This window comes from Trichoplusia ni, chromosome 14 (assembly GCF_003590095.1).
Source record: "Trichoplusia ni isolate ovarian cell line Hi5 chromosome 14, tn1, whole genome shotgun sequence".
Classification (NCBI taxonomy): domain Eukaryota; kingdom Metazoa; phylum Arthropoda; class Insecta; order Lepidoptera; family Noctuidae; genus Trichoplusia; species Trichoplusia ni.
In genome coordinates, this window is record NC_039491.1 from 1,711,737 (window position 1) to 1,739,237 (window position 27,501).

General features: G+C 34.1%; 1 protein-coding gene and 1 non-coding gene across 3 annotated transcripts in view; both read left to right on the forward strand.

Annotated features, from left to right (window-relative positions):
• Positions 1-648: 648 nt before the first annotated feature.
• The window catches only part of LOC113500571, an 83,229-nt gene continuing 56,376 nt past the window's right edge, over positions 649-27,501 (forward strand). For both annotated transcript variants that reach the window (XM_026881418.1, XM_026881419.1), the window contains exon 1: positions 649-1,086. The gene's annotated coding sequence lies outside the window, so the exon portion shown is untranslated. The remainder of the gene's footprint in view (positions 1,087-27,501) is intronic.
• Positions 6,072-6,144, forward strand: Trnar-acg. Its single transcript has one exon. It is a non-coding gene; the product is annotated as a tRNA-Arg (tRNA).

Below are 27,501 nucleotides of genomic sequence, written 5' to 3' on the forward strand. Positions count from 1 at the left end.
TACGTCAGTCTTGGTAAGAAATCTTAATTCATTCAGTGGTGTTAAAGTAAAGAACATATTTTTTCTGTATGTAAAATGTTGCGCAATAATTATAGACTTACAGGAATTAATTGCAAAAACGCTTATAAGAAACTTGAAACCAAATATCGTAGACAACGATCCATTTTTTCGTGACAATGTAACAGAGTTTCCTTCGAAATGAACACTGATAAGGATAGCTAAGTTAAAAATATTTTGTGATTTATGTGACATATTTGATTAATTAATTAAATACTTCTTATACATATAAAATATATGAAATGGCGGACTCTTAATGACAGAGTCATTCCTTACTAGTGATAAGGTTTTTTTTAAATCAATGTGTAATGAAATGACCTGTTAGTCGATGCCATTTAGATTTTTTTTGTTTAGGAGGTCAACCACCTTACTTCAAAATACGTAATGAAACGGTGATTAGTAATGCATAAATTAACAATCACTCCTGTACAAGCCGTAACGGTGATTAAAATATTCCTAACGATTATATTTTAGTTATCGATAAAGCTTGTAATAAGTCACTCACCTGCGATGAAACTAATTAAATAAATACGTAACTAAAAGTATAATTTTATTTTATTGTGACTGGTTTGTTGTATTGTGTACTGTATAAATATTTTGATTACCCAAAACAATTGTTTTCAAAAAATATTTCACTACTGTTATCTCAAAGGAATCTGCTAAATAGCTTTAGAAATATGTCCCCACATTCCGATAGGTGTAATATCAAAAGTAAACACAGCTAAGATCTAAGTTTCAACATAATTGTGAGCAACGTCGATGAACGAGCGGCACGCACACACGCGCAGCGCGTAGCGGTGTGGAGGTAACCGTAGTCTCATTCTTACCTGCGCACGCGCGCGCCGCCGCGGAAGAAAGCCTCAGTGCTGACTTGGCGGCCGTCGCGACCGCACCGGCCTGCCGACATGTGGCAAACCTTGTGACTCAAGTGTTGTGAATTGTGTACAAGCACAGTGGCCGTGCATTAACCCCAACCCCTGATAGTGCTTAACCGGATTTTTAGTTGGAACGCCCCGCGGCGTGCAAAAGGTGGGTGGAATCTTATCTTCCCTTATTATCATAGACGTATCAGTGCTAGCTCGGTCGAGTGTTAATTTAAGGTAATGTGAAAGTTGTGACGATCGATCGTCGAGTTCGAGGAGTCAGCGATGTTGACACACTTTTGGTTCAGGTGTGGTCGCTGGCAGGTGGGCGCGCCGGCTGTGTGTCAGTAATACGTGTCCGACCAAAATTCCGATCTCGAGACAACTTTCTTCCGGAGGTTTTTGACTCTGCCGCGCCATGGGCCTATTATGCGGAGGCTATTAAATACGAATGTTGACAAAACACTAAAGTTACAAGCGAATGATAATAAAAGCTCGGGATTATGCCATCAAACGGAAGACATCAACGCGCTCCGTTGGTTTCTTGCTGCTCTATCTGTTGGTTGCACTGTTTTTTGTCGCTATCTTATGTATTATCTGGAATAGAATAATCGTGAGATTTAAAACTGGCTTCATTATTATACAATTCTTGTCTATCTTTTAGGTCATCAATATTATCTTGTAATGTTTTTTTTTATCTTGAGGTTTAAGCTGAGTTAATAACTGAATTATATTGAAGATTTCTCTTAAGGTCATTGAATAATCGTAACCATAGAGTGTTGAGAACAATTCTTTGAAGAACTATGTAAATTCAAAAATACATCTTGCGACGAAATATACCTATTCTTAAAATAAAACAAACCCATAAAAATATTCCTGCAAAAGCATAAAAAAAATTACAACAACAATTCTCCCTCAAGACATTTCACAGGACTCAACATCGCACAGCTCAGGCTGTATAATAGAAAATCAAAATTATTACACTATAAACAAGTAGTGGAAGGCAAACGGGGACAGACTTGAGTATGCCTACTGACGAGGTTGAACCGGTCTGCCCCTCCCCCGCGGTCCCCTCGAGACCTGCCCCCCCCCCCTTCGCCTCAGACGTCGCCGCAGTAACGCGCGATGCGCCTGAGTGCATCCCTTGCATCTCTATTTTCATAAATTATGATAAGTAACGTCATAAAATGTGTTATTTCCTGCCAGTCAATTTGAAGCACACGTTTGTGTCTTGGTGCTCACAGGTATATAAATAAAAAATAATTGATTAATGTATTGACTTGATATGTAATAACAATAATTAAAAATCTTGATTATTTCATTTGTCGACACTTCGTTATGCAATTAAATTCTTTAACAAATTACCTTTATTAATGGTACATAACATTAACGTATCAAATTCATTGCCAAAGAAATGAACAGGTTTACATAAACAATAATAAACATAAATGAATAATTAATGCGGCGGTACGTAATAGTGCCAAAGCACCAAATGGCGTGTGCCAACCTGGATGCACTTGGCACACCTCCGCCGCATACGAGATTATCTAAATGATCTGAACACCGTCCTAATTTACACCGGCTTGTGTGCATTCCTACGCATCGTATAATCTAAGTAGGTTCACCATAAATAGCTAAGCCATATGATGTAAAAAGGCTTTAGTTGATCATGGTATAGGCCCGAAAACCTCTTGAGCGTTATAAGAAGTCACAACTCTCTCTTTAAGTATTATTTCAATCATACTTGAAGGATTTGAAATGAGTATCAACTATTTTGACCAAAACTCTCCTTAATAGTTGCGGAAAAAATGACTATCAATTTTCAACGCATAATGTGTTTATAACTTGGATTTATTCTGAACACAAGTTTTATCTGAACACGTTCACGGAAACGAAAATAATCAATCGCATTCGAGAAAGCATTCCCAACCCGGAACACTATAACCTTCTTGGAAACTAAAAAAGGTTAATCTCCTTAGAAATCTAAACAAGCTGTGGGTTATCCGAAATAACAGATAAGGAAATTTAAAAAAAGATTTAACGAAATGAGTGACATTTTTTAAGAGCATAAAGAAACTAAATAACTTACAAAAGTTGTTTTCGAAGTACTTCATAGTACCTACTTTATTAAAAATATTCTCTTGCTTTGCAAAACTGTTGTCAACAAACTAAATTTTCATCGATTTATGAGCCCTAACAACTCATAACGTAAAATAGTAGACAAAATTTCCAAAACAAATGAAAATTATTTCAGCTCTATCATTAATTCCTGAATGATCGCTCATTTTCATTCCTCTGAGACGTTTTATTCTACGAATATGAATTAATTATAATAAAAATATTCAATTCCATATCAATCATACTACTAAATTAGGTTTGTGGTGCCGATAGGGTGATGCCGCGCTCTAATGAATAAATCATTTTCTTGGAGAAATTCGTACGACTCGAACGAAATGAACACAAATAACCTCCTGTAGAATGTAAATTGTCGCGAGGATTATGAATCGAATATTGTGTAGCAACGACATGATTCATATGAAAAGTTATTATAATGAGCAACATTTGTAAGCTGGCGGAGATCGAATTAAAAAAGCCTGTTTGTTGTCCTTGAAATTCTAAATCGCGGCAAAAAACGACGAAACAGTATTTACTTATAATCTTAAGTTCGCAGTATATTCGATTACGAGATTGAAATCTGCTAAACAGAACCAAACAATGCATGTACTAGACAATTAATCGGAACAAAACAAAAACCATGTCAAACCTTCCTCGATAAAGAAACTACAATAATGAGGAACTCTACAACCAGAAGCAATATAACAACTTGTTAGAAGATGCACAGAATCCCACGTTCACAAAAACTCTCATACATATTTCATATGCTATAATTAAGAACAAAGAGTATGAAGCGAACGTTTGGTAAAAAAGGACTATTAAGGTCATTGAGGGCAGATGAACGTTCGTTTCGTCATCATTTTAGTGCTGCAGAAGAAAGATTGGGATCTAAGTCCCACCAATATTACAGCGTTTTGATTTCAGTTAAGTGATGAACGTTGTTTTGTAGCTTTAGATCTCTTTAAGATATTTTATGTCAAATTTTGAGGTAGCTGCTGAAACAAAAGCTATATTTTATCAAAAGAAAAGTAATCAATTATTCTCATTAAATTAATGTAAATGAAAGACCAAGCAATAAATAATAAAAATTGGACGAATCTTTGCTCCGATCGAACGACACTATCTCGGGAGTATTAAATTAATAATAATATAACTCCATATTAATAATTCAACAAAAAATATTTACTTGAAGTCTTACAATATTCCATAATAATTTTTCCACGCTCTCTCCGACTATAAATTAAATTAGCTACTATAAACTGCCATAAACAGTTTTAATGGTAAGTTATAACCTAAGAAATAAGTGCTATTGATCCAAGGTACTAAAATGTTCTTGTGGTTGGATTAACTAGGCAGGACAAGTGCTTATTAAAGGTTTTCTAACAGAAAACTTTAATTGAATTGATGTCTATAAGCCTTGTAAAACGTTGTTTTCTGCTCTATTGAAATAGTTTGAATAAAAAATATGGACTGGTAAATACAAAAATAATAAAATAGTAAATGTGATAAATTGTTACTGATTAACTAGACAATATGAATAGATAAAAAAGAAATACTTGAAAATACAACAGATTATTACCCTATGTTAATAATTATGATGCCTAAACATTGATAAATAACGATATTTACCAAGCTATAATATATTCTTCAACTGAAATAATGAAATCTTATTTAAAATTTACAATTTCAAAAATTATCAAGATTTTGCGTCTACTGATTTTGTAGAGTTCCAAGATTTTTTTTTTCTTAGTTGATTTATAGATTTAAAGTAGTTAAACTGCCATACAATTATGTTACTCTAAGACTATAATTTCATACATAATTTAGCTAGTAAAACCAAGCTTAAGGTGAAAGTGTTACACACACCAAAAGACAGTTTAATTCTCACTATCCACGCTACAGAGTGACCCGCATAGAATGTAGAGTACCTGCATTTTGCAAACATAAGTGGGATTGTTGCAAATACTGCACACAATGAAACTGTATCTAATTGTATGAAGACTGGCTGGTTTAGAACTTAATACTTTTTGGAGAGACAATTTGTGTGTCTTTTTTATTTTTAAGACTGTCGCCGTTATTTTCTTAACTCATTTTGTTTGTTTTTTCTTTTTTTTACTGGATTTACAGTTTTAATTCCAAAACTCTGACAAAGAAACATTTTTTTTTTAATATTTTTGATGATATTTCTCCTTTAACCCAATTTGTCAATTTCAAATTTCTTCACCTAGACTAAAATATGCATTACAACATGTTTAAACAAATATTGATTTAAAAATCTTAGGCCTCGAATGACTAAATCTCTAGTTATATAATTAAAGCGGTTGATACCGCAGAGCTATGCATGAAGACGTGAGCCAGCCAACGGTTACCATTCCGTTACAGCTAAGGGGGTCAGGCGCGCATGCGCGACTTTCAACACACCCGACATTCGTTTATATTCGACCTGGAATACGCGAAAATATTCTTTTTGAAAAGAAAAAAAAAAGACAAAATCCTATCGGATTATCTGCTTCCATTAAGTTTCCAAAAAATGTAGAGTCGCTTAATAATTTAAAAACTTTACGATTTTTGTTTTAAAAAAATATATCCTAATACAAATTATTATTCTAAAGAAGTTGAACTAGCAGTAAACTCGGGATAACAAAGTCGACAATATCAAAATAAGTAAGAAGAAATTTAACATGAAGTATTGCTCTCGCAGACATAATAAAAACAATTAAAAAAGTTGATTAAAACTTTTACTAGAAATAAAAGCGAGTATCATGGAAATAGAGGTTTAGGCGTAGATTATTACTGCCAATATTACGACAATTAAGCAATAAAATACATTTTGTACTCAAATAATAGAGCGACGTATCTTTGGAAAGTTTTTCAATGTGTGAGAAAGTTCACTAATGTTCTTTTTGCAAAATAGATTGCCAATGTTATTATAATAGTCTTATTACTGAAATGGCATGGGTACCTACTGTTCAGGAATCATGTAAGTAAAAACTTTGTGAATCGAATATAAAAGAAAAATTTACAAAACATACACAAGGTCCTGTGGCGCAATGGATAACGCGTCTGACTACGGATCAGAAGATTCCAGGTTCGAATCCTGGCAGGATCGGGATATAAATCCTAGGCTCTACTTTTATTTATTATTTTTTAACTATTTCAATGTATAGATAATTCCAAACTCTTTCATTATTTATTTAGACTATCTCTAATATAAGTGTGATATTTTTTGTATAATGTAATTTTTTGCAATGTTTCAAAATCTTTAATTGGATTTTTTGACGGAATCATTTCACATTTTATTATTCGTCGATTTTAATCTGATTAAAATGAATCTTTATTATTATTTAGAGCTTTGATGAACGAAAATTCCAAACTACGAGATATATAAACAAAGACTGCTAATGAATTCGATTATTCGAGAATTCTCAACGCACATCCAGACTGAAAATACAGTTTAACACACATATCAACCTTATGGCAATGTTATAAAGTTTAGAGTTGATTGACAAATTTGTGAGAATATCAAAAGCTGGTTTGAATCATATGTGGGTTGGATCATTTTAGTACATAAGTTACAAAGCATTCTGGGAATCATTAAAATATGATAGTCAGTAGAAGTCAGCGAATGAAACACACATGAGGGTAGCACTAATAGGTAGGATGTCGAGACAGAGGTAATAGGTAGAGACTAATAGGTAAAGGCAGGTCCAATTTATTTGATCAGAAGTACGCAATTGACTAAGCAGATTTTGTTCGCTTATCAAAAGTTAAATCAACCACCTCAACATAATAAATAAAATAGAGTAATCTAAAACTCAGTATTATCATAGGGACTATGTTTTACATTTGATGTTTAGGTCAAATATAACGTCGCCTCCTGATTTTTTTTCCAGTTATATCCGGGAAAACTAAAAGCAAAAGTATTTTTCATTTATTTGGAGTATTTAGTACAGAAAAACGACGTAATCTTTATGACTTAACATTGTAAACAATGACTTAACAAACAATTAAAATAAACATGTGCGTACTAGAACAGCGCATGCGGTCATCGAAACTATTGCGTGAACGGTTACACAATGAAATCAGAGTAACATTTTATGTTACTACAGTGGTAATATTTTAATACATTTTATCAGTTCGAATTCACGTTAAAAAAATAGAAACTTTGAAACTTCTACGTTGTAAACCTCAAAAAAGTGAGATATTTTCATAGCTCTACCTAAAAACGAATGCAAAGCACAATATTTTCCATACTCTGACTTACCTTGCCAAAAGATACATTACAACATTTCATATACATTCAGGTCCAGTCGATCATTCAATTACTTTTCAAAAAGCTGACCAAATACCACATATAATGTATGAAATGTCATTCCAAGTTTTCTGGACGTGACTATGCTGATGCGACTTAAAACAAATGAAGAACTACATTAATTATACATATTCAAAGTACAGTCACAATATTCATTAAGACATCAACATTATATAAATACAGGTCGCTAGTTAGCCGTTAGCAACACTAACTTTTGGAGCAAAATACCTTCCTTTTCGAATGCTGTAAGTAAAATTAATTTTGCAGCTAAGTGCAGTGGTCCATTCTAACGAACTTAATTCTCAAAAGCAATTCTGGAGTTCCCTAGTTTGTGCTTAATATTTTCCGTTTGCCCATCAGTTAGGGAGGAAGATAAGTTATTTACGTAATGAAATACTCAAATTTTATTATTTCGGAAATTTATATTATGTTGTTGAAATCTTTAAATGTTTGAAATCTTTTAGAAAGTGTTTGTAAAGTTTTTCCTCTTGGAAACACATATTTTCCGCAATATTTTTTACGATTACCCAAATTTTACCATCTTCGACTGATGCTTTCATAACACTTCTCGTTTTGAGGACATGAAGACCAAATTTGAATAACTTGCCAAAATTAGATATACTACTATATGCCTATATTAACTGTATCATCAACCAAATCCAATCAAAGCAGCAGATGGTTCCCCACAAATGCCAACTAAATCCAACATGAATATAAAATGCTTCGAATTTTTCGAGCACATCTAGAGGTTCCCGATACTCGACCGTTGGCTCCAATGTCCACTGGTCCACATACAAAACGAGTTAATTTGCATTCGTGCCGTCGTCCAAGTGGCATTATTTAGGAAACGCAGAGGAATCGCCGTACAACCGCTGTAGAATCGCTTGGAATCCGCGTAACGGTCAGCTTGTCGTGCGTTGAGACTTAGATGGCAAATGGTTACCGAGTGCCGCTTTAATAATTAAACGAGGCGTAACTTTGTATATTGTTAGGTTGGTATTTTAATTTCGTCACGTAAAGTTTTTCGTCATGTCTAGTTTAGGAATTTGGGTGCTTTGCTGACATTCCGATCTTTGTTTTAAGCAAAATCTTATTGTAACGAAAATGAAACATGATATGTAAACTTTAAAGAAAATGAAACTCTATTTTGTTTAATTTATGTTTGCAAATAAAATACACATACATACGTATACATTTCCATTATTGACTAAATATAAACTGTTTCTCCGTATTTGTCGAAAATAAAAGTCTGATCGCTAGCAAGCGGTTGATAAATAGAATTTGCTGCAGCATTTTGTAAAGAAGGATAAAGCAAGGAAAATAAATTTTGCTCGGATCGTGACCACTAAATGTTTTTAGAGATTAGTTTGTTATATTTTCCTTATCAAAGGGCTCGTAAACATTTATAGTTTCCTGAAAATCTTATTTAAAATGACTGAATGTTTTACACCTTTGCGAAAAAAAACATCAACTATAATTTCATGCACAAGGAAACAATGGTTGTTTTAGTCACATTTAAGCCTTTACATTTATATATTTACTTTTATCTTAATTAAGACAAAGTAATGATGGATACGTCTTTGATTTTGGAAGCCTATGTATCAAAATTTGTTCAGGGTCTCGTTTGCAAGTAAAATTATTGCGGGGGTGAAAGAAAGATGCCGCCCTACGCATGTATCGCGTTGTCACGCTTCCATAACAATACAAAATGCTATTACAAATATTTCAAAAATCAGAATAATACCAAAGGATTTTAATGTAGGTAATATGGTGTAAAAAAATATATTCACCACTTTAATGTATTCTGGTAAAAGGACAGCCTTAGGGCAAGTAATGCTTTTGTTTCTTGTTCGCATTTTAAAACCTCGTGCCACAATTCGAATCAGCAAAAAGTATAATTGGAATCTGAGCTCTTTTTATTTCGCATTAGCCGATCATCGTTTATTTTGTGCGGAAACCTGTTTTTAAGGCAGCTGCATACAAAACAAGGAAGTGGGTTGTGAGCAGACGTTTATATCAGCTCTAGAACAGCCTGTAGATAATTAGCTTTGTAATAGGGTTGACGCGGCATAGAAACCTTATTCTCAACTGCTGTTGACTGTATACTTATAGTTTTAAATTAACTCTTATTTTTCACCAACTTGTCTTTAAGCGTCGTTGATGACTCATCAGACTCTGCCTAAATATTTTAGCATCAACTACTCAAAACATACTTGCATGCCCAAAAAGTATGAATTCCTACTCAGTTATTTAATTCAATCCTATTTTTAACCGAATCGTCCAAAAAACATATCGATTCCAAAAATACCAGCACAACAGGTCATAAAGGAGGTCGAAAACCTGAATATAGCCTACATGTGTTAGGAAGTCACAAACAAGATATCTAAATAGAGCGTCGACCCTATTCAGGTCTCCCTTCACAAATGACCTTGTGAAGCAAGGCTCGCTGCCGGTTGCCTTGCCGGAATGCGAGCATAATGCCAGTTGACGAACCATAAGAATTCCGCGATCGAACACATTTGTCCTAGCTGTGAAAGGGAATCTGCTAATGCTATGTAGATACTCGGCACTTCATCTTGAAGTACTTATTCTTCAAGGATTTGAAGGTGACTTGTGAAGGTACTAAAACTATGTATGAAAAATAATGTTCTGACGTCATAAATACATATTTGAATGGACAGTAAGGATTTGTAGTGGAACACCGCCTCCAAGAACACACAATATATCATTCCACAAACTGTATCTTAGCACAAAAAAATATATGTGGGATTTAAATATCGATCGATTTTCCTTATTCGATTGATATGGCATTTCAACAATTTTATTATGAATGTTTAAAGTGGTAAGGAAGTGAAGCGGTAAACCTAAGATCCATACAGACATTCTTGTTCTCCATCTATCATTGTACAAGCCTTTGATGTTGTAAGCAACTAACAAAGCCTCATCAAAATGAAATCTTACCATAACTTGACCTTTCAAACTCGCATCATTGTTATTAATTCGTTGTGTCATCCACTAAAGATACTCACTCAAGTTCTTGAACTTTCGGCATTATGTAAATAGGAACTTTATGTTGATGAAGTTAAAGTTCGATTTACAAATGACAAATTGAATTACTGTGAGAAACAAATGACGTTCAAATTATACTCCACTATGAAAACTTGAAATCAATTCGTTAAAAAATAAATCCTTTTGTTTTGCATCTAAATGATAGACTAATGAATTCGGTAAAGCAGTCGACCTCCATAGGTAATTTCAAACGTTGCCAAAGAACCGGTCTTGTAGGAGTCGAAATGAAGCTTAATACAAATGGTGCAACCGTCTGAACAACTGATACAGCGATTATTATACCTACAAACAACATTCCAATCACAGATACCATTGAACGTACAGACAGATCTACCAATAAAACATGTATGTTGAGTACGTGATAATACTTCAATATATTGTCAAGCAAAGACGAGAAGAGCTGACAACGCGTATGTTCCGAGGATCATAAATAACAGAAATAACTTTATCATTTTCGGAAAACTTGACAAACAGAGTAAGCTTTCATTCCGTATATCCACTTCTATCTAAATAATCTTATTTAATATCACGACTCATAAGACGAAAGGCGTGGAGACAAAACAAGAGCAAAAGCTGTTAAGTCCGAGTCGGATTTGGGACGCTGAGGGTTTCATATAAATAGGAAGGTTTTTTTTGCGAAATTAATTCACCCTTTAAATTGATGACCGTACCATTTCTTGTTTATCATCGATTTGGATTTGTTGTTTTAGGGGAAACGGAACTACATCATGAACATTTCAACTGTCGAGATATCAAGGTTCATGAGCCGTGGCAAAAGTCAGACAGAAGAACCTTAGTCTATGGTTCTGTATTCACTCTTTGGGTATTAAAATCCAAAAAAAATATCAACCGTAACCATTATCCAGCCTCAAATATACAAGCGAACAGTTTTAAGAAGATTATTTATCAAAAGACAATTGAGATCATGAATAAAATTACGTTCGTAAACGATTTCGATGCCTCCATTGAAACAAAAGCGTTTGCACAATATGTTGAACAACTTATTATACGACGAAACGTTGTCATTGTTCCAGGTGTAGATACTTATCGAGAAACGAATTCCAGGTGATTATATGAACTCAATGAATGGTGACTTACAAAGGGGATTTGGGAGTGGTTTAGAAATGTAAGGATTGCTAAGTACCAGCAAATCTGAGGGAACTAAGTCTGATCAATCAATAGTCCTGTTTTTCTTTTGAATAAAAGGAATACCTCACAAAAAAGCCCTACCTTTACTCATTTTTTTTCCTAAGTCCTTTTGTTGGGGTTTCGCTAATATTCTAGTCACAGGCATAAGGCACCCAGACTCAGAACAAGCTTTCGTGGATGAAAACATGCGTTGGCGTGGTGACCTATAATACTCGCCTATAAGAGCAACTTAAAGTTATCTGTGCGATGAGTATGAAATTTTGGTTGATAAAAAGTGTTACTAGCTCAAAGAATTACTCGGAACAAACTCTACAATATTACTGATGTTTTTGTTATTTAATCTGTACAAATGTAATAGGGATAATGACTGGGTACAAAAAGAAAAAAATCGCATTAGTCCCTCAGTTAGATAATTGAAAAGTATGAGACACGTATTCTTTCTTTTTTCAGAAAAACTAGAATTGACAAAGATTAACTGCTGTAAAGTATAGGAGAGGGGTAAAATTTATACTCAATCGTGACGTCACGCGTAATTTTCATTCACTGTCATTTGGTCAATTTATGTTTGCGGGACAAATTAAAAAATACGTATCCATTTTTATACAAAAAACTACAAAAAAAAAGACGGACACTGCAAAAATAAAATTGTCATGATCCCTATTGTATCTACTTAAAATATTCATCACTTTGTTTGGTCTTCTCATACCGGCTTGATAAATTCCTTAGTGCTAGCAGAGAAGATGTAGGCGGAATAAACTCCCCTACGCCCTCATATCTATTGACAAATAAGTATCTACAATGAAAAACTTATTTTACCAAATCTTAAAGCGAAATCTATCATGTAATATATTGCTCATATAAACATATTCACAGTCATGCTTCAGTTCCAATTGACAACGACTTACAATCTAAGCTGATATTAACAATAATGTATCGCTTGCTTTTGGCAACGACTCCCAATGTGTATCTCATAATATTAGTTGTCAATTCAAGAATGAATGTACTCAATTCGAATGATAAATAACTCGCTATTATTTAATAGCAATAAATGTCGTTTATCTTAAACTAGCTTGTCCTGCGGTTGCTCTTGTGTCTTACATCGCGGTTTTGAGGTTGCAAAAGCAAAAAATATTTTTTTAATTCAGTGTTACTGGATTTTGTTACCCGGGTCTCTAGAGAGAGAAAATTTGAAGAGTGGGGTAAACCTATGCCCATTTGAGGAAGATATGAGGCTATTCATAATTATGATGACTATTTTTCTGATTATGATCATAATAAAACAACAGAAATATTTTAAAATTCGTATTGTGATGAAAAATATCGAACTCTACAATTCACTTCGTATTTTGACGTTTTTACAACCACATTTATTGAGTAAAGTGATCGTTACGTTTTTTAATACCTATTCATAGCTTGGCCGTGAATATTTCCACTAAAAATAAAAAAAAAAACTGTATCTTTCGTCAGGTTCTACTTTCCTAACAGTTATTACGAAATGCGTATCGTGAAATCAAATTTGTGCGCCTACTTACTGACAGGTCTCACTGACAAACAACTGTCCGTTAGGAATGAGTTGATGTGGCGAAACAAAGTCGTTCTATTAGCATCTAGTTCATAAAACCTCTAATAACTCTTACATAATTGTAAAATGTTTAATTGACTTGTTAATAATTGATGTTGTTGTTTTGGGTGTATAAAGGCAATTACAGAAATATCCAACTAATATTATAAACGCGAATGTTTGTATGTATGGATGCATGGATGTTTGTACATCTTTAACGCAAAAACCACTGAACGGATTTAGACGAAACTTGGTACACGGATAGTTTATAACATTTTTCGCACAATTTGTCATATATTTTAATTGCCCTTTTTCTTGTGTAATCTATATTAAGTGTAAAATTAAAATGAATTTCAATTACAAGGTAAATTTATATAGAACGGGAGTTATTGTCTATTATATAATGTTTACCAACTTGCAATTTATTTTAATGGCAGTCGTTATAAATAATGATTATCAAATGCATAGCTGAGGCAGCAGGAATTTGGGTCAGTGCTTAGCACCCGACAGTTACTTGACTTGACGGCCAATATATTGTTATAATGAAATAATAGTTTTACAGACAACATGTAACGAGGTATATCAAGTAAATTTAGGTTAAAGCTAGCTGAGCATTATTGTTTTCAAATATAAGAAAATAAATAAAATAGTAACTTATGAAAAATCCTATGACAATAAATCTACAGACAAAATGTAACAAAAAAAAAATTGACTTATTCATTCATTAATTTTTTACTTAATATTTGAATTTGTCCTGATTCAATAAATAATGAATGTAAGTGTAGTGCAATTAATTGTATGAGTAACTTATATGCGATAGGACTGTATCAAAACTGGTGAATATAAGTAACGTTTTACATATTTTTCAAACAGTAGAACATAAAATTGCCCATTTCAACTCAAAATTCAAATGGAAGTTCCATCTGACATACGCCTGATCCCTTAAACCACCACGTTCCTGCTCAGAGAAAGGATTTCTCGCATTCATCGCATGTCCAATAAGCCGCGGACATACTGAACTCAAGTCTTCAAATAAAACTGTAGAACTGTGGAAGCGAGACCGAGCATTACGATGTATAGCACCATCTCTTTCCCACAACAGCGTTTATACTAAGATGGTGGCAGTTTTCGTGGTCACTTTAGTAAAACTTACATGCCTTAGTGACATATACATACATACATATGTATAACATACTTAGTAAGTTCGGTATTACGCGAATATTCTCACGTTTACCAGTCAATAACCATTCTTAGATTACGTGCCCGTCGGTGTAGATACGTGTCGTATCAGAAAAACTACAACTAAGTTATTTTAGAACAAATATTTGTTGAATCGTAATAGACAGATTTTACTTAAGTGTGTCGTGTTGAAGATGTGATGTTTAATTAAAGAATTTGATGATTCAATGCTTTTAGTCGAGAATTATTTTTTGTTTGTTGTGTCAGCAAAACGGTTGTAGTCTTTATGATGATTGAAAGATCGTGTGTGTAGATAAGATCTTTTAATCTAATGTTTTGCGCTGTTATTTTAGATTCTGAAGCAGATGGATCTAGATAACAATAGATTAGGATGGACGATGGAATAATATACAAGTGCTAGATATTTCCTTTAATTAGGAATACAAATTACAAATAAATCTTTCTCACAGTCAAAATTTTCGAATTTTAGTCGCAGTAAGATTCTACACGAAAATCGGGTAAAGTGTAAACGTATCACAATTCCTAGTTTTCTTGTAAATCATATTTCATGTAAATATACGTACGCAACGCTTAACAAAAAGCACAATACAAAAACAACAGCAGAGCAAACTTCAAACGAGGCAAGTTTCGACACATACTCGTACAATTCGCACCGCTTTACGCAAAACCTACGCTCAGCCAAATCTACGTCGGGCTTCAGATTCGAGATTGAAGTCATAAAGGTGCTTATTATTCTATAGCCGTGTCACGGCCACTTCCAGAATAATAAATGTTAACACTACACCGCCATTCGCCAAAGAAACTGGCGATATCACCGCAGCACTTTCCAACGCCATCGGAATATAAAACGACGTCAACCTAGCTCAAGTAACAGTTATATCTGGACCTTAAAAGCTAGATAATTGAACCAAATTCATACGGCGGCTGACCTGAATGTCACGCCCATTTAGATTTGCAAAGCAATAAACAGAAATATCGTTTTGATATTGAAAACCGTTTCGATTTGTGGCGAGAACGTGATAAATTGGTGTGCGATATCGTTTACAACTAATTAGCTAATACGTGGACAATGAATGTCATTTGTTTTGGGAATCATTCTAAACTATTGGCAATTACTTAATTCAATTAATTGTTTAAGTAATTATAGTATGCTGTCTATATCAATACAGCGTATTCAACCAGTATTTCTTAAAAAAAAAAAACAGGTAGCGGTCTAAAAAGGTTATAATTTTAAGGATATATTTCCAACTTAATATCATTTATTATGTAACAAAGATATTTAATATTCTACTCGTTGCGCGACATGATTCTTGTAATACACCAGTCTGACACGTTTATAACCACCCAACAATGTTCAATGCAACTACATTATTCTATTTTCAATTTCCAATAAACAGCTAAAAGCACTAACCTTTAACGTGCGTGCTAACAATCGCCTTGCTTGCATGTTTTTACAAATATCTGCACGAATAAAAACTTAGGCAATCATAATTGCTTTGTGAAGTTCAAAGATTAGAAAAAACTTGTGGAACGGTTTCAATTTAATTTGTCTTCAGTGCCGCACGCTTGGAGAGGTTTAACAGGACGCTGGCACAAGGTTGTCTCGCATTTTCCTGTAATGTAACACTGTAGCCTTTACATATTTATATTTTTTATGTCTACGTAATTAAGTGCCTGCTATAACTATAATTTTTTATGCCATACTGTGGAGCGGAATTATGAAACGGTATTTTTTAAGAGGCAAGAACATTACACTTTTCTTTTTAATTTTTTAAAAGATGCAAAGATCCGTTGCTTTCTTATCTCTATAAATAAGCTATGAAGAAAATATATTTGTGTCCAACTATGTAGTTACAAACGATTTCGAATGACGACAAAGCTAAAAAGACGGACGAAATCCAAACAGGTGAAAAAACCCATTTATATATAAGTATAACAGTCAAATAGGACCGCCAAAAAATAACCTTGTAATAGTACAAAAAATGTATAAAAAGATGATAAAACTGCAAAAAGCAGGCGAATTTTTATCTACCCTTTACACCCCTCTAATGACGTCATAAAAGTATAATTGTCTTATTTTTGTATCTCCGTAACATTTCTTCGTGTATGCAAAACGTGTCAAATGTTCTCAACAGCAGTTATTTGCATTTGTTTATAAAAATTGCTGATATTAGCGGAAGCAATGTTGCAAGGTCGCGCGTTATATTTTGCGCTGCGTCAACTAGTTCCTATAATAATGTTTAATCGTTTTATGATTAGAGATGCAAAATTGATTTACCTTTGTTTCTTTTTAAGACGAATTTTTATTAAGGTCAGAGACTAAATCTTTTTTTTTTTAATAATATTGCAATGTAAATAAATTTCCATGATTCACCATTGACAAACAACATATACGTATTCATTGTCAAGCCATACGTAAAATTTCATACCACAATATAAAATAACCTAGTGTTCAAAGAACATGCACACATCCTGCAAGTAGGTGTGCAAAACGTGACCTCTAACTAACCTAACCTAACCTCCAAATACCTTAGCTCCAAGCAATATAACGAAGCCCTTTAAAAATAATATTTAATTACTATTTGCTCAAAGCGTTTAATATTTCACATAAATTATAAATATAGACTTCACAAAAGAAAGGCTTCATTACTAATTAAACACAGTTCTGATTCAATCGCGACAGATTATAAGCCCTTTTAATTAACGGCTATTGTTTTGATCATTTGTTAATGAAGACTTGCTAATTGTTCTTTATAACAAAATTTTCAAAAAGAGTTCATTTGCTTCAAAAGAGGTTTTAATTCGGAATTACATTTGTTATCATTTATTATGAAATCTATTTTTGAATCAGAAACGCAAGTTATTTGAAATATTGGCAACTAATGAAGCGTGTCATGCCAATATTATTCATAATTCGAATTAACATAATACTGTTTTGTGTTAAACTCATTTGAATGTACAACATTCTTGGGCGCGTTATTACTTGTGATTTACTTATTATTTTAATTGGTAAGCCACATTTTCGCTTACTCTGATGAATACTCTGAAAAAATGTAGCCCGTTTTGAAAATAAGTTATTTCCATAGATTTTTTTATCTAACTTAGTTCAGTTAATATACAAACAAATTTTAAGATTAATAGTCTGATTTAAATTTTGATCACATAATCAGAATTTTGAAAATCAAATATCTACATTGATCTTTGCCTCTACGAATATTAATAAACAAATAACTATTGTCTAATATTTATTCAATGCATCGTTAATGATGTAAGTGAACATCGCAACAACTGCGCATCGAACCTTGAACTTTTCTCCCCTCGAGAGCCACGTCGGTATTTCGTAACGACTTGTGAATTATTCACTGCATATTTTCATACTTGTTGCTCGTTCAGTATACTCATAATAATGTGCATGTATGTGCCTTTATTTTATACTTTTAGTACTTTCTTTAATGAAGAAATGTACGCTTGAGAGGTTATATAATACATGTTAACTGTGCGCCTTCCATCATCTATCAAAGTTAGAATATTGCAATTGTGGAAAAGAGACAGTTATCCGTAACTTGTAATGTGCCATCTCACTCTCACAACTGCAACAGATACTTAAAGGTAATATACATAATATAGTTATGGGTCTAAAACGAGTAATAATAAAAATAAAATAAATAAAAAATATTTATTTCAGACAACCTTTACACCGCCCGTAGTGTGTGATAGAAAAAGGCATTAATAGCAATACCTACTAAGAAATAAGTACATATATTTTATAATGAGCAGTCCTAGAGTAGCTATCAAACCCTCAGAACATCTTATGAATTATTTTTTTCTCCCTTTATACTTTAACTAACAAATCATTGAAATGAAACTACTTTTACGGATTTTATCGCGGTTTTAATTTTAGATTTTTGTTCCCGACGTTTCGAAACCTTTGCAGGTATCATGGTCACGGGCAGACTGAGATGGTGTTCGTCTTGACAGAAGATGTTGCTCGTTCTACCTTCATATTTTAATTAAACATCATTAAAATATGAAGGTAGAACGCGATAAAATCCGTAAAAGTAGTTTCATTTCAATGTCTAACATTCGCGTAAACCTAAGAAACCACTATGTAACAAATCATTATCTTCTAAGGTATTTAACGCGATTCACTCCGATGAAAATTCAATATTCTGCTAACACATTTAGCTAAAGATACATTTATAGAATCAGTAGACAATGCTAACCTTATCTAAACAATGTCTACTATTTAGTAGTAACTAAAACTGGACGTAATATTTATTCGCTGTTAGACAATGGTATAGTAGACTCATTGTATCGACTAGTATTTATATTTCCTATTGATTAACTGATATCTATTATTTTAGGAAATGGTATGTGGTATGGTTGTATGTGGTATTGTATGAGTGAGTCAGTCGTTTCCATGGAAACAGAGTTTTCAAAATCCATTAACACCAAAAGCGGACCACCAACCTATGTATGTAATTAGAAGATTAAAAACTATAAAAGGTAGAGTAGGAACGATATGTCTGTTTCACCGTGAGAATTAATATTTATTTAAAAAGAATATTTAAATTTATATCGAATAGGTACAAGGATAATGTCAGATGAATCACGCAGCATCTCAGATCAAGTTTTATATAAATATTTATTAGCATATCTTTAACATTCTTAGTCATATAACGCTGCAATCGATTTAATGTGTGCAAGAATAAATAACGCAGTTTATAGAAAACATGACTCACACAATATGAAACAATTAATACTAAAGTAATCAATTAATACCAAAAATAATTTAAGCCTTAAATTCATGCCTAAATAAAACATTGTTGTCATTCTCTCGCATAACTCTCTTCACCTCAAGAAAACTAAAACCATTACAACAAAATCAGCACTAAATGTGATTTCAAAGGTATTTACCAGTAAGCGTTACCAAGATTTACCAGGGGTTAACAACAGGCGTCATACACCGACTGTCTCGTTAGTCCTATTCAGTCACTCCACAGCCCCACCCCGACATGAATTCCGTCCTTTTGATATGAATCGTGATGCCTTTTTGTTTTTCCCGAACGCCCGCCAGATCCACGATTGGATTTTGATGGGAATTCGCCTTTGAATTGATTTCTAGCTAAGATTTAATTACAGTCAGGGAAACGCGTTTGATTTTCAATAGAACCAACACAGTATCAAAGTTTCTAGCTTTGTATATGTAGGTTATGTTAGAAAATTGATAATATACCTACACTTTCTTAAGTAAAGTTATTAATGTGCATCGTCAACTGGTAGATCAGACGTGATTAAATCATCATTTGGAATAGATTACGAGCTAAGTGTTTCTTAGAAAACAGCTTGTATGTGTAAGCAGTACATAAAAATATGTAAACATTTACGTAAAACGTGACAGTCCAGACTACTCCATTCGTGAATATGTAATGTTGGTAGTAAATGTAAAATTTCTGCCGTTTGCAGTATTTTTGGGGATACTTACATGTATAATGGGACCGGTTGGCCTTGTGTACATGACCACAGCGGCCATGTTCTCCACAGTCTGCCATATCGGAGCTTCACTGGTTCGTTTGACGTCAAACCGCAGCTCGTAAATCTCATCTTAATTTTTTATATCGCGGAACTGGCTGGACTGAACGGGATCTGCAATTTAATGTTTTTGATGACTTACATTTATGGTTAAATATATTCCGTTTTGCTGTATAGTTATTATCCCTACAAAAAATACCGTCTACAGAATTTCTGAATCACTTTTTGGGTAGTCGCAAAACGTAATGGCTTATACACGGAGAACAAAAGTCAATAGCGTAAAGCATTTTTTTTCCTAAATGCGCATTACATGTCAAAAACACGTTCAAACAGGTTGCGAAGTAAATACAAAGCAACAATAATAAATAACACAAAAATAGCTCGTATAAAATATCCGGACTACCTGTGAGGGTCAAAACATCGAGTATCCCACGTCCCAAATAGTGGGTTCGGCATCCGATTTTAAGGATTACCTCAAAGCTTTCTATAGTGAGTCAGGTGGTCAGGTACACATTTTTTTTACCCGTAAATAATACAACAATTACAATAAGAATGTTCGCTATTATAAATCTTCGGTGAAATTTTAAAACGTTTGACTACGTAAATTACCTGTCTGAACGAAAAATGTTGAAACCTGTTTTATATTCGGCGACATACCACTTGTGATAAAAGCCGGTTTATGGGCTGACTCACTGGACAGTTTCGGTTAGATTTTTATTCTTTTGGTACGATTGTAAATATTTCGCTTTTGACATCAATACCCAAAAATAATAATGACATGTTATTATTAATGTATCAGCATACTTTAAGACTGTTAAAATGATGACGAAGCTAGCTCCTAGTTAAAGTGGATTTGGTCACATATTGTCAATTAGCAAAACAATTGTATATGTAGCAATGTTATGTATGTGTGTCTAAAAGGTTTTTTCATAACTAATTATATTAGCCGCCCAGTCATTGAGCTAAGAACACGTCACAAATCTTGAAATATATTTTTTGGCCTACCAACTACACGCTTAACATCGGATGTTTAAAAAATATAATTGATTAGCAATTAGCTGAACAACAGCCTTAACAAAGAATACCCAGACGAAACAATATCTAGAAAAAAATAACGTTACTTTTCCTCTTCATTTTTGCCCTCTTTTCTTAATAAGAAATTATTTATAACAGTTCGTGTTGTATCTAATTGCTTTATCTGCTGCATTTAATACAATCGCTTATTTAATATACAGTTAAGGAACAGCCTATATATAATCACGGTATATAAATGTATATACGAAAGTAACATAAACCTGTCTCACAGTTATTCATACAAAAACGTCTGCTTTGCATGACCATTGGGTGTCCGTTAATAGTCATACACACGGAGTTTGTGTTCATCCAACAATTCTTTACAGTCTAAAATGAATATATTCTTTTACAATGGTCACTGCTGCAGAAATATATGCTTAGTTTTCTCTTGTCTGGAAACTATAGGCTATAATTCTACTTCAACGTTACAATATGGCTATTCACCTTACAGGATGTATGCTTTTAACTTCGGCTGATATTTCTCGGATTTCTTTTGGGTTGCTTTCTTAGAAAGGAACTGCTTCTTAGTAAGTCCCTTCACGTTAATTAATAGGCAAAGAACCCTATATTTAAGTAATTCTCCAAACATTAGTTAAATAAATCTTTTTTTGTGTGTACATCACAAAACTTGCTCACATTTTACGCTTCCCTTTTCTCGAAGTAAAACGGATTGGCACGTAACCCTCCCGAAATTAGATGATAAAATATTTGCGCCGTTTTTTCGCGTGGTTTGCGCATTTTATGACAACTTATTCGTTGAACTTTCCGTCTATCTGTTCGCTAGTTTGAGCAAATGTTACTATACCCATTGATGCGGAAGACAGGGGTTGAAAACCATCACGTGTAGCTGCCGCCATATTTTCTCACATGGCAACATGATATTATCTTATTACAAGATTATGATAACGACGGGAAATGTTCACGGACGACGATTAAAATATCTCTAAATGTGATTACGAAAATAAATTCACATTCGTTCGTGGTTCTAGTCAAACCTGTTCTTGTCGAAACTCGTGAAGAAATTCTTCATTTCTAGTTTTAGCAAGATTGACTAGATATTTATAACGATCTGTGTTCTTAACAGTCACTGGAAGTAATAAGAAACATTTACATAATTTGAGTCAATAAGGGAAAAGTAATTAATAAACTGCGTTCGTATAATTTTAGTTGAAACTTTCAAATAAAAGATGATAAAGCAGATACGGACCTAATGGTTTCTCTTTATTGTTTTCCGATATTAAATTTAAGACGGAGAAAGTTCATTTTATTGAATACATTGTCAGGAAACCGCATCAATCTTGATGGGCGAGGCGAGGGAACCAGCGATACCTTGCAGTTAACTTAAGTGTCATTCAACCATCTCCGGCCACCACGTGATCACGGTTTCACTTTTGCCGCGAAACAAGACAATTCCGCTAAACGTCTCCCCGCAGGAAAACAAAATGGCGGCGCAAAAAAAGCGCGAAGCCACAAAAGCGAATGCATACTTTTACGTCACGATTAAATCGGAACGTTGTTTATTTTTTCCTTTTAGCACCAAATGGCATCTCGTAATCAATCTAAGTGACAGACAATTATATTAACAATGTTTTTAATCTTGTAAAATATTATTTACACCTGTCGTCGGCTATTGAAAACAGCTCACGAATACCACCGTTAGTGCTTCGAGGAGAGAAGCAGTAACCAATTGGCCAATTGTTATTTGTGTCATGTCGTATGGCTGCCACGAGAGCTAAATGCGTAAACGGAGTAACGGTGTCGGTTCAACGAACGGAAAGTGGTACTACTAATAATAATTATCACCTGCTACGCAAGGGAAGTTCGATGTGCGCTCCTTATACAGTCTATCCTTGTTATTGAGGAAGTGCGGCGGGGTAAAGGGAGAATGTCGCGCAAATATGGTTTGAAGGCAATTAAACTAAGGTCGTTATCACGTTTGCCACACATCTAGTCAGTTGCATACCGATACCGCTTTTGCGTGTGAATGTATTTATGTTCTAATTTCAAATTGTATTGAGTAATAAGTATTGCCCTATTTGTTTCAAAGTTATTTTTGGGTAGCAACAAGACGTAACGATATTGTGTAACTTTATAAGAAACTTTTGATAAAAGTAAAACTATTTACCGGTGTAATGTACATTGTGCCTCCCACTTGACCGCGAATTTCGCAACACGTACGAAACTGGGTCTTAGTTCCGAGTAGGTATCATGGGTTCAGAAAACACGACCAAAGAGTTTTATTACATTACTCACAACTTTTACCTCAAGCGATCGTGACTCAACAAAATATTTGTCAACAAATAAACATGTCCATTTCCTTGATCCGCATTACTGGATCATGATATGAGTTAAGTAAACTAAAAGTACTTTTACCCGACATAGTTGTACAACTCGTTTCCAACTGTTAGGTTCCCATTTTCTAACGAGATTTTTTCCCTCGATAGAAGCGCGAGTCGTACAAGACTTTGGATTCTTCCGCACTACTGCACACTGCAGCCAGTGGAAAAAGCCACCAACATAACGCTCCAACAACTTAAGTATCTGACCGTTCGAATGCATCCACCATGCGGTTGATATACGTTCCTTTTCGAGGAGTTAATTACACAAGTCTGAGAGTTATTGAAGGAAACATGTGTATAAGTACGATATAAAGTATGAAAAACAAATGATCTTTTTCTTTAAACAAACCTCGACGTTATTTAGCGTTTCATGTGTAAGAGGAATGCCAGCTTGATGTTCAAGAGATTTTTGTAAATAAAACATGGTATACCTACAATTAAATGAACACGAAATTTTAAGTAAATAAGAACCGAGTTTCCTTTTTGCGGACCATTCTCACATTCACCGAGTACAAAAAGAAAGAATAGGCACTAAGAGGTCAGAAACCGAATGTATCAATCACGGGCGATTTCACCAGAAATCATTAGAATAGAGGAACAATCGCAATTCTTTAGTGTCAATAACTTTCCCGCGGTTCACTAATTACGTTCTGTCGCAGCTTCGCAGCTCATGAGTCCACAAACCAACAAGAAAGACAAGATAATTGCCATAGAGCCGCTCAGCCAATGGTAGGAAGTTGGCAACATGCTAACATGACATACTAACCGACTAAGTCCTTAAACCCAAGTCTCTTCTCAACAGTAGGTACCTACTCCCAGCTAGCGCCGTGTTTGCTTTCTCAAAGCTAATTAGTAGCTGAGGACTAAACGACCTTCCCTACCGTAATATGACACACGTATGAATGCGGTGTCACTAGGATAATCACCCTGGTGAATCATAGCTTGGATGTGGGCCAATTAGATTCCAAGTGGATTCTTTTATCGGTAACTGATATAACGCAACTATAAAAATGAGTAGATGTCGATGTGGATATAAACGCAGATTGAGGATAAAGATTCGAAGTCATATAATGTTGTCGACTTTCAGTGACCGTGCCTTGCCGGTCTTTCACTCCTATGAATATTAAACGCGCGTCCATCGCCATTTAGGGAGGGGAGGTGTAGATGGTTGTAACTGTAAAGCAGTCAATGGACGAGTGACACTGGCAATGAGGAGTTGCGTTCCGTTTTAGGCGAGCATCACGTATGCGAGTCGAACGTGAATAGTTTGCGAGGCGACCTGCCGGCCAGCTTACGTACGACTTTCCACGGCATTGGACACAAAAGAGTCGTGTAAAACTTTTACCCTGCTTTAAAGATTCAATAGACTTTGTTACTATTTCCCTTTGTATTTTACTTTAAGAAATTGAAAAGAACATTCGTTGCAGTCCGGAGAAGTTTTCTTCGAATAATGTTAACGTAATTTTTTAGAACAATAGCGTAATCACCACGCTTGTCGTCAAGGTTGGTTGTAGTGGGTTATTTTGGTGTTGAATGAATTTAATAATTAATGTAACCACGTAACAAAATTATTTATTTAAGTAAAAAAAAACAATTACATGAGTTCTGTTTGTCATTGACCATCAGACACCGGGAGTTATATAAAATGGGATTAACTTCCAAATGTAAAATTGTAACATTCTGTATTACTAAAACAAATGGTCATTTACATTTTTAATTCCAAGACTTGCACAACCACAGTTACAAATACATTGATCATGATGATAATTGTGAATATCTCATACACATTTAAATGTAGATCCCGCGTAATGATATCGTAACGTAATTCCGCCATCTTGAATTCGCGCTCCACAGCGATTGTGTTCCGTTACACGCAGCCCCTCTTAGAGCAGCCCACTTAGTTCGCGAGCTTGATTAACGAAGCGACAAGTGCCGATAACTTTGCACCGTTTATAGACAAGTTTATAATATGCATATTTAGAACTCAACTCAGGTAAGCTACTTTAACTTTAAAAGTTACTTATACAGTTTCTCTAAATATCAGTTGTTTTAAACATTTTGATATTAGAACATTTATGAGTTTTCTTGAGTTGTCTTTTGTTTAAGACTGCTAGAAATGTTATAAACTCAAAATTAATTTTGTTCAGACGTCGAAACGCACGAAGTCGGCCAAGTGAGTCATCAAATCAAAAATGAAGGATACAAATAAATTGACTTTATGATACCTGTTCTATGTTCACAACGTATAGAGAGGATCCAAACAGTTCGCGTGACTAAACCCAATCGAACGGCGTCACTCATCGAGGCTTTTTCATAAACAGTCATTTTTTCATCGGAACAAAATATCGGAGTATCGGATGGCGCGTTGATTGCTCGCTCAATTCATCGAGATAGAGTAATATCGAGTAAAATCGAGTGAACGATGCTTCGTTCAACACGACTTAATACACCGATTCAATTCGATCCTCTCCTTGTAGATATATCTCGAGTAAATTTCCTTTTTTGACGCGATCTTAATCAATTTGTAAACCCTCGAGACTGTTAAATCGATGTTTGCTTCAGAAAAATATTGAAAGGAAGCGATTATGCGTGGATTTGAATCTTTTATACATATATATTTTATATTTATTATCTATACTTAAGCCAGAAAATGAATACGTCAAAGGTACATTTTACCATTACGACAGCTAAACTGTGTTTATAGGTTCTAAAGTAAGCGTCGTCCAAATTTCGAATTTTTAAACCTCAATCCTGAGTTCCAGTCTAAGTTCCACACCATTTAACAATTCCTAGAGCCATTCTGATACACGAAATTGCTTTAAAGTTCAAAACTATGAACATTAATGGGATTCACTTGCCATTCTGTAGTCTACATTGTAGCTCAGTAATATTACTTATATGCAAATACGAATTTGGTTTTGTTCGCCTGTTTGTTCTGCTTTGACATCCTAAAACAATGAACCTTTTTTGAAAATGATTTCGCTAATTGCAAGCGCTATTATCAGACTAACATTTCATCCTTATATTTCTACGGTTACGAAGTCCCTGTTCCTGTTAAGAATATGGGATGAAACGAAAGAAAACTTGTTACACCGCTAGTAATACATACATATATGTATCAACTGAACAACGTTTTCCATTCATTTAAACCACAGGTGTGATGAAAGAGTCTAATATAGGTCTATGATTGAAACTAACAGCATCAGCTAATCAATGTTGTATTACATCGTTAGCTATCTCTTAAACATCACAGTTAGGTACTGTTACATGAACTAGGTCGTTCTGTTTCGTACCGTAAAACGATAATATCTAGGACAATAAAATGCTGGTATGCGTTTTATAGCTGCACCACGTTTATCCTAACAGATTTTTAGCTCAGCTGTTTATTTGTTTGTTTTCCTGAATTTTTATTTGACGGTATTTAAAGTTTGATGTTTAACTGTTGATTTTGTTTGTCAGCAGTGCATTCAATGAATTTATGACTTAGATCGACGGGATGTTTTTCGCAGGCTACCACGATGATCTTTTCTGTACTATTGCCTTTTGACCTTTTCTTTACTCGAGGGAATCCTTAAGAATTTTCTCTGCCTTAGGAAAGCATAGAGGTACTCTAGGTGACTCTTACTGACTAAGACCAACCGCAGTTCTTCACTCTTTCCTTGTACTGGGGAAGGTCCCCGGCAGGGACGCTCCTTTCTACGTAGTCATTGCATATGACCGTTACAACCAAACTTCACCTTAAAACACACTACTAGGCTACCAGCCCACAATAGTGGCATAATTTCATATTAACAATAGCATGCGAATTACTCACAAGTAAAAGTAGTTTCAAAATGTTCACGACTACGAAATCGTACTTAATTTTTAATCACTTTGTTCTCATTACAGGTAATTGCTGTCTTATTAAAGAAGTTGAAGAGTTTTTGCGGACGGAAAGAGGTACAATAGTAATAGTGATAATTATAAGTATCTAGATAGTACCACGTAAAGATATATTAGTTATATTGTATTGTCGAACTCCAAGATAACAAAAACTACTCAACCAAACTTAATACTATTTCAGATGAAATGATAAAGAATAAACAAAATCGCTTTATCCAGTCCGAAGTCCTGAGGTAATAAAAATAAAAAGAAAACAAATGAATGAGAACCTACGCTTTTCTGAAGTCGGTTAAAAAGAAAATCACATCATGACATCTAGACTGGAACATACACAGCTACAACATACAA